Genomic DNA, 8,232 nt, shown 5'->3' with positions numbered 1-8,232 from the left:
CTTAGGAGGAGGGATATGGTGATGCCAATTTGAATCTTTTTTTAAAATTAGAGTCTTAAATTTCTCTCCTTTTGAAATGGCATTCTCATATTATGAGAGTAAAAGAGCAAGCAGCCCAACACTTCTATAAGAAAAGGAAAAAGGGTTCTGTAAGCTTCTCCATGTATGACTGTGTGACAATATTGAGAAACTCTTGGGAGGTGAACTTACTTTCCTCTTAGACAGCCACTGTATGAAACTCACAGAATCGGATAAAGCTGTGCTTCTGCTCTTGCATTCAACAAAAGTGTTACCTTTGAGAACTTCTATAAAGTGGGACCAGTTATACCTGCTACCCATCTCTACCAGTGAGTTATCATTGAGTCAGGAAGTTAGGTATTAGCTTGATAAATGCTTACACACACACACACACACACACACACACACACACACACACACACACACACACACCACACACACACGGAGAGAGAGAGAGAGAGAGAGAGAGAGAGAGAGAGAGAGAGAGAGAGAGAGAGCTTGCAGTGACAGAGAGAGAGATTCCAGGGCTTTGCTTCTAACTCTCCATTGCCTGCCATTCGAAGTATGTTCTATGTAACAGAAACATTTTCTATCCTGTTAAAAACTGAGAACCTTGGGCCTGCTCTAGAGCAGTAGAATAAGACTTAAGACTCAGAATTGACTATTGTACTTGTTCAAGTTTGCTGGACATTTGTTAACAGGTATTATGAAAAGTAATTCTGAAGTTAGGAAAGTAGTGTAGGATTATCTATGGAAGTCTGGGAGTTTGCATTAACAAAAAGAAGACACCATTTGTATTTTCAAAATCAGTTAACTTCTTTGAAAACTATAGAAAATGACCAATTATTGTTATTTTTATTTTGGGCATACTCATTTTTAAAAAGGTTTTAAGTATAATGGCAGGAAACCATTGGAACTCAAATAAAAGATGACAGAGGGGTGGTGATAGTCCATTCAATCAATGTAACTATGGGACCATGGTGAGTGACTTTGTGGAAAGTGTCATCTCATTGTGCTTGCTTACTTTTCTATAGAATTACTTCTTAGAGTCACAATGGGGAGAAAGTTTATCCCTTTGGTTGAAGAAAAATACAGCAAAGGCAGAGAAGAAGAAAGCATGAGATGAGGAAGGAAATTACAGAGAGAACAAGAAATGAGTTTAAAAGGGAAAGAATAGTAAAAGTATAGTCAGTACCTCCTATAGGTGCCCCAGACATCAAAATGAGAAATACAGTATGTCTCCTAGCTGCTTACCCACAAAGTCACAATAGCCACAAACCCTTGTCAGCAACTTAGCAGAAACATGATGCCAAGAGCAGAATCCATATCCACAGACATACACTCATCCCAAGTGCAGCAATTGCCTGTGACAGTTCCTTGTTGGAATCCTCTTATCGTGGCAAACACATTTACTAGTACAGAGGTCACGACAGAGGAGGAAAAATGAAAAGAAAAAAGTGTTGAGCTCAAGGCATGGTTTTTTTGTGGCAACAGGAGAAACAAAATCACTGATTATACTCTTGTTCATGCACAAAGAGGACTGTAAAACTTTCAGGCAGGATACAAATAAAATGCACACCCAAGAATTACTTTCTAGAAACAAAACAAACAAACAAACAAACAAACAAACAAACAAATAAATAAATAAATAAATAAATAAATTTTATAGACCAGTCAGCTTAAGTTTGAGAAATGAGGGGATTCAACAACAGAGCATCTTATTGATTTCAAGTTTTCTGGAATAGTCCAAGCACTGGGAACACGGCCAAAAAAATTGTGCTAATGCTACAAGACTAAACGCTTTCCTAATTCTATTTGAGCTACACACTGCTTAGAGATAGAGTACTTAAGAACACAAGAAGACTGAATCCAGTTCACCTCGACCTTGGAAGATATTTATGGGAGAACTTCAATCCATCTATTCAAGGAATGTTAATTAGGCTCGTAAAACTTGCTACTGTCTGTGAGGTGAGCAAAATCTTGAGTGAAATTCAAGTTCTGAGAAACACAACAGCAACTGAATTATATCAACTTTGATACTGAGAAAAATCAACCTGGATTTTTTTCCCCCCGTTTTTGTCACATTCGATATCAGCAAGATAATTTTCCTAAAGTTGCCAGGTACTGAATCAGTTAATTATGCATCTATCATCAATTAGATGGTTCTGTATAGAGCACTGCCGTGGAGGCAGAGAGGTGAGAGCAATCTGAAATAGAAAACACAGACATTACTTAATGATAATGACCTTTGAGCATTTTGGCGACAAGGGTCATGATAATCAGAACCATAAACAATATAGTGATGTGTGAATATTATACTTCAGTGGCTCTCGACAAAAGTAGCTGACACAAATGTCATTGTGACTGGTGTTGTTAACCCCTATCATACTGGTTTTTAGCTTGTTCTAAGGAAACTTATTTGTCTTCTAGTTATAAGCTCTCAGAAACTAGCAATTGAATTTAACCCGGTCATCGCTGTGTTTGCAGCAAGTCCCACAGGTTGGTACTTGCTAACCCCTTATTGACTGTGTAAAAGATACTTTCCTGATCACCAGAGAATGGAGTGGTCCAAACCAAATTAGAAAATTATGATTCTTGCATTCTGGTTCTTATAAACTGGTTCAAATGATAGGTCTATGTTAAACGATTTTTATTTGAGATGAGAACCCAAGGCTACTAGACCAGTAGTTTGGCTACTGACTTTTGAGTGGGGCGTCAGAGAACACTTTATTTAAGGAGGCACTATTAAGGTTTGATGAAAAGAGCAAGAATGACAGCTTTTAAACCAAACCCCATTGACAGACTCTCAAAGTGGTTGATATAAAGATCTCCACATATGAAACTAGAGATATTTATCCAGATGATGATGGAGAAGCTATAAAGTGTGCCAGGCACCAACCATAGCAGCAATGGGACTTGGCTATAATCTAGATTTTTCTTTCTTTTTTTTTTTTTTGGAGCTGGGGACCGAACCCAGGGCCTTGTACTTCCTAGGCAAGCGCTCTACCACTGAGCTAACTCCCCAACCCCTTTTATTTTTGTTATAACATGGAGCATGTTGGATGTATATATGATTTTGTTTGGACAATTCCAGAACATAAAGAATCCACTTCTCCCTCTCTGCATCTCTCTTTCTCCCTCTCTGTGCATGTGTGTGAGCCTCTTTCTCCTCTTTTTCTTTATCTCTCATCCTCCTTCTCTTCCTCCCCTTCTCCCTTTGCATGTGTGTGTATGTATAATTTAGAGCTTTGGAAACCTCAGCTTTTCTGTCAACTTAGGGAAAAGAACCATATGTGTTTCCTGTATTGAGTTGGCATTGTGTTAGAATGATCAGCTATATTGGCCTTAAAGTCTGTCTTTCAATTTGTACTGGGATGATGCACCAAATTAAGCATAACACATTTTATACATGGGTCTGATGACAGAAACTAATAGCAAAATATTCGTGAAGTAAGTAGGAATTATGACTGCTGTGACATATGTGCCTCAGTAGGTTGGCAGAGAGGAGAGAGGCTATGTCTATGCTCCATGTTCTACCCTGTGAACATCTGAATGGTTAGTAGCCTAACACTCCATGAAATAAGTGAAGCTGATGGACATTAGAAGAACCCTGCCTAGGACTGGGAGCCCGGGCAAGAAGCAAGACCAAGAGGACCATAAAACTAGTGCCATGGGGTCCTGGATAGGGAGCTAGCCTGAGATGACCACCAGTCCAGCACCAAGTAGGGCAGGAGTAGCATATCATGCTGTGGATAACCCTTGCCCAGTGCCATAATGCACAAATGGGGTAAAGTACTCTTAAGACCAACCTTGAGATAACTCCAGAAGCTCAGAGACTATAGCGCCATGAAGAGCAGCAAGTAATGACAGAAGTAGAAGAGAGCGACAGAAGGTAGACTCAATGAAGAGAGGCAAAATTGGAGGCTAGTGAGAGACAGCCTGAGAGGGGTATCTAGTGATATCACCTGAGACCACGGTAGAGTCTTGTCCTGTGATGCCAACAGGGACCTCAGTGCAGGGCTGTGGCCCTGTAGCAGCAGGAGTCTGTTTCCACCAAAGAACAGGCAGATGTCTCTGGCCTGGATTGCCACCCGGGGACAAGTTGATGTCTGAGGGCTGTGCCCCTAACCCTTGCCTTGACCTAGTGGGAGAGCTGGCCCTGGACCATGAGAGCAGGAGAGCTGTCTCTGCCCCTCACCTACGGCAGCACTCGGGTAAGTAGGTCATGCTCCTTGTCTAGGGAGGGTAGCGAAGTTGGTTTTGGGTGTGGACCTTGCAAGTGAAATGGCTCCAGGGTATGAATAGGGTGTAAGCAAAGGACAACCAACTCTGCCTCTTGTCTGCTGTGCAATGTTGGGGATCAGAGAGAGAGGTCGCCCTCCTCTCCCTCATCCCTCACTACTTTCATCAGGTGGAAGAGCTTCCCCTAGCGTCATGAGAGTGGAAGAACTGGCCCTGCACCTTGCCCTGAGCCAGCCTTGAGGTTGTGAGAGCAGCAGAGCCTGCAGGCCGATCAGATCAAATACCTCTCAGGCCCAGATCCAGGGCTTTGAGTTGGCCCACCTCAACATCTACTCCAATAATAAACTGCTGGGGTGCACTAAGGGGCTGGTCCTTCTGATGTAAAATTACAAGGTCTCCATGACACGGCAAGGACAAGGTATCCAAGAGGAGGGTCAATAAGATTTCGGTATTGATAGGATGGCAGGAGCAAGAGATGTCATACCAGACCAATGAGTCACTGCAATGAGCATTAGCAAAGAAGTGTAGACAAAAGGATATACTGTGGGACAAACTGTGACACCCTACAGCTTCCACAACAAGATTATTTTCTCTATTTGGGTAGGGAATAGGTACAAGGGTGGGGAGATGGATGGAATGGGGGGACGCATGATGTAAAATTCACAAAGAACCAAAAATAGTAAAATAATTAATATCTTAAAAAGCAAAATATGAGGGAGAAATGGGATAACATCTGAAATGTAAATACATAAAATATCCAAGAAAAATAAAATTAAAAAAGCAAAATGTTAAGAATATACATATATCCTGTAACTTCTATCAAATATACTCAATAATTTTCTTCTCTGAATATTTTCTCTAGTATCCCAAGCTGACCTCAAATTTGCGGTGTAGCCAGAACTGGACTGCACCTCCTCATCCCCCTACTTGTTTTCTCCAAAAAAAGACTCAAGGTGTGTGTCACCATGCCTTACTTAACATAGAATAATAAAGAGTGTCATTGCTCCATTAAATTCACGTGCTGTTGTTGCTTAGGACATAAAGAGAACTTTCCACACCCATTTGTTCTAATATTCCAAGTTGACAAGTCTGAATATATCTTAATGTTAAGAAAATATTTATTTTATTTACTTGCACGTGTGCAGGTGGGTGTCAGTGAGTTTACGTGACGATGCATGACGTGCCTTTGCGTGTGTGGAATCCAGAAGGGGTTTCTGCGTGTGTGGAATCCAGAAGGGGTTTCTGCCTTCTCAAAGCTGGAGGTACAGGTGTTTGTGGAATGTGTGGTTTATTATTCAAGTGCTGGTGTCTAAACTCTGGTCTGAGTCATTGTACAGCAAACGGTCTTTATTGGGCCATCTAGCCAGCCCATATCGATGGCTTCTGTAAGTGTTTACATTAGCATTCAAAGTAAAAGGTCTCATCATGACATTGTCATACTGCTGCGTCAGTTCGAATTCTTAAAAGAAATCTGGTTTATCTTTGAAAAGTGAAGTGAAGAAACATTGTGAGCTACAATAAGTCTGAAAAATGTAGTAAATTAGAGATCCGAAGATATACAAGAACATGCACTCATACTTGTAATAGAGGGTTACATTCTTCCGTAAGTGAGATTTTGAGAGAATGGAAGGAAGTATATCAGAGGAAGAAATAGCTGGAATTTTCTCAAAAAAAATGATAAAAGTATCTAACCCTAGATTTAACAGGTTCCATCCAATTACATATGAGATGAATCAAAAAAAAAAAAAAAAAAAAAAAACCTCCACTCAGCACTGAGCATTTAGATCACCAGTGATTGCAGTGAAAGAGGGGAGGTATAGCCTGCAAAAAAATGTTTGGAATTAGATTTAGTGGGTAATTCCTCAATAACATAATGGAGAAATCCAGATAAATTGTTTCCAATTGTTAGAGAAGATGGTGACTCTAGAATCCTATTTCTCAAGTTTTTCAAAATGAATTATAAATGTCCACACGCATAAAATAAAAATCTTCATTCCTAAAGGATTGGCTGGAGAACGTAGTTAGAGAACCAGAGCTAGGGATTTAGTATCACTAAAGTGCAAGGGGATTGTCCAGGAAAAGAAAGATCTTAACAATCTACACAGAGCAATCATGGTAATGTGTTATGTCTGAACTTCTTAATGAGAGGAATTCCAGAATGTGTGTGCAAAGACATATTAGTGAAATAATGCTTATTCATATATATGTACATATATATACATATATATCACACACACACACACACACACACACACACATATATATATATATATATATATATATATCAACAACGAGCTTAGAAAAAAGTATTCATTAACAATGACTGTATAATCAGGTGCACCGTGTTCATATGTTGTTATGCAGCTATGGAAATGTATGAACTACAGCTATTTGTATCTGTTTGAGTGATGCAAATCCAATCATTCCTTATACGAGAGACTTTTATTTTTATTTTTATTGTTAAAAATGCTGTGGTTTTGGTGATGAGTTGGGGGTAGGGGACAATGTGTTTTTACTTGCAGCTTGATCGCCGTGTCCCATTTTCAGTATAATGCCACGAACTGAACTTCATCTCTAAAATTTCATTAGCCACCCTATCTCATAAAATCAGCAGAAGGCAGTCTGTCTGGATCAACATTTCTTCAGTTTTCTAATCACAAGGATAGTGTCTCCATCTTGGCTTCCTACTGTCTGAATGTTTTCATGAGATAAACCCTCGCTTTAACGTGTATTGCTTCCGCTGATTGCGGGCACATGGAAATTTAGTTAGAGACTTAGTTATATATTTTGTATATGGCAACTTGTTCTCTTCCCTCTAGAGTGTGGCACTTGTAAACAAGCCTTTCTCTATTATTATCTTAGTATATAAAATATACAAAGCTGGACTTTTAAAGAAAATGAAACAATTTCATTTGACAACCTTTACTGTGATTTTTGACTTTTGAACACAAGACAAGAGCTTCTCTATGACCAAGAAAATTTCTAAAGTCACACCTTAGCAAGCATCATCTTTAGTTTAATTCTAAAGCAATTTCTTGCACTTGAAATTTACACAGATTGTTTTCTGAGTATTCCAGTGTCAAGTTGATGTATATGTTGTATAGCTATCGAGGGTCAATTATACTTAAGTATACCTTTATTGAGAGTAATCAACCTTAAAAAAAACCCAAAAAAACTATGTCTAAGGAGCAAGTACTTAAAACCCTTAACATTTTAGGGATACAAGCAAGTTGAGGAGGGATTTCAGTGCATGAAGAAAGGAGAGCAACACACAATCACATTAGTTGAAAAGAGCAAGGTTAATCTTTCACCCAATCATTTGTTTTGATAAAAGCATTTAACCTCTTTTCCTATTTTAATCTTCTCCCTTTTATTAACAACAGATTTTTCTCACATAATATATCCTGATTACAGTCTCTCCTCCCTCTACTGTTTCCACCTCCCACCCTATCCAGATGCATTTCTTTTCTGTCTCATTAGAAAACAAATGAGTTTCTAAGGAATAATATACTATAATTAACATAATATAAAAACTACAGACAAAACTAACATATTGGAATTGCATAAAACAAATAAACAGAAGAAAAAGTACCCAAGAGAAGGCACAAGAAAGAGATACCCAACTTGTTTGCACACTCAGAGAGCACTAAACTAGAAGCCATAATATGTATGCAAAGGACTTAGTGCAAACCTGTGAGGGCCTTGTCCAGGCTGCCTCAGTCTCTGAGTTCATAGAAGCTTAGCTCATGTTGATTCCAAGGGTCTTGTTCTTTTGATATCCTTTATTCACTCTGGCTTTTACATTCATAGTTCCCTCTCTTCCTCCTGATTTCCTGTGGTCTGAGGGGAGGGATTTGATAGAGACACCCCCTTTAGAACGAGGTGTTGCAAGGTCTTTCATTCGCTGCATAATGTCTGGCTGCGGGTCTCTGTATTTGTTCCCATCTGCTGCAGGAAGAAACGTCTTTGATG

The 8,232-nt window shown here is 39.2% G+C and overlaps 1 non-coding gene across 1 annotated transcript; it reads left to right on the top strand.

Moving 5' to 3' along the window:
* The first annotated feature begins 3,456 nt into the window (after window positions 1–3,456).
* Window positions 3,457–3,590, top strand: LOC120094000 (small nucleolar RNA SNORA17). The gene has a single exon (XR_015626265.1). It is a non-coding gene; the product is annotated as a small nucleolar RNA SNORA17 (small nucleolar RNA).
* The last annotated feature ends 4,642 nt before the right edge of the window (window positions 3,591–8,232 follow it).

Source organism: Rattus norvegicus, chromosome 7, assembly GCF_021556685.1.
Source record: "Rattus norvegicus strain SHRSP/BbbUtx chromosome 7, alternate assembly SHRSP_T2T, whole genome shotgun sequence".
NCBI lineage: Eukaryota > Metazoa > Chordata > Mammalia > Rodentia > Muridae > Rattus > Rattus norvegicus.
Note: the sequence above shows the minus strand (reverse complement) of the source record. Positions and strands in the feature narration are given on the sequence as shown.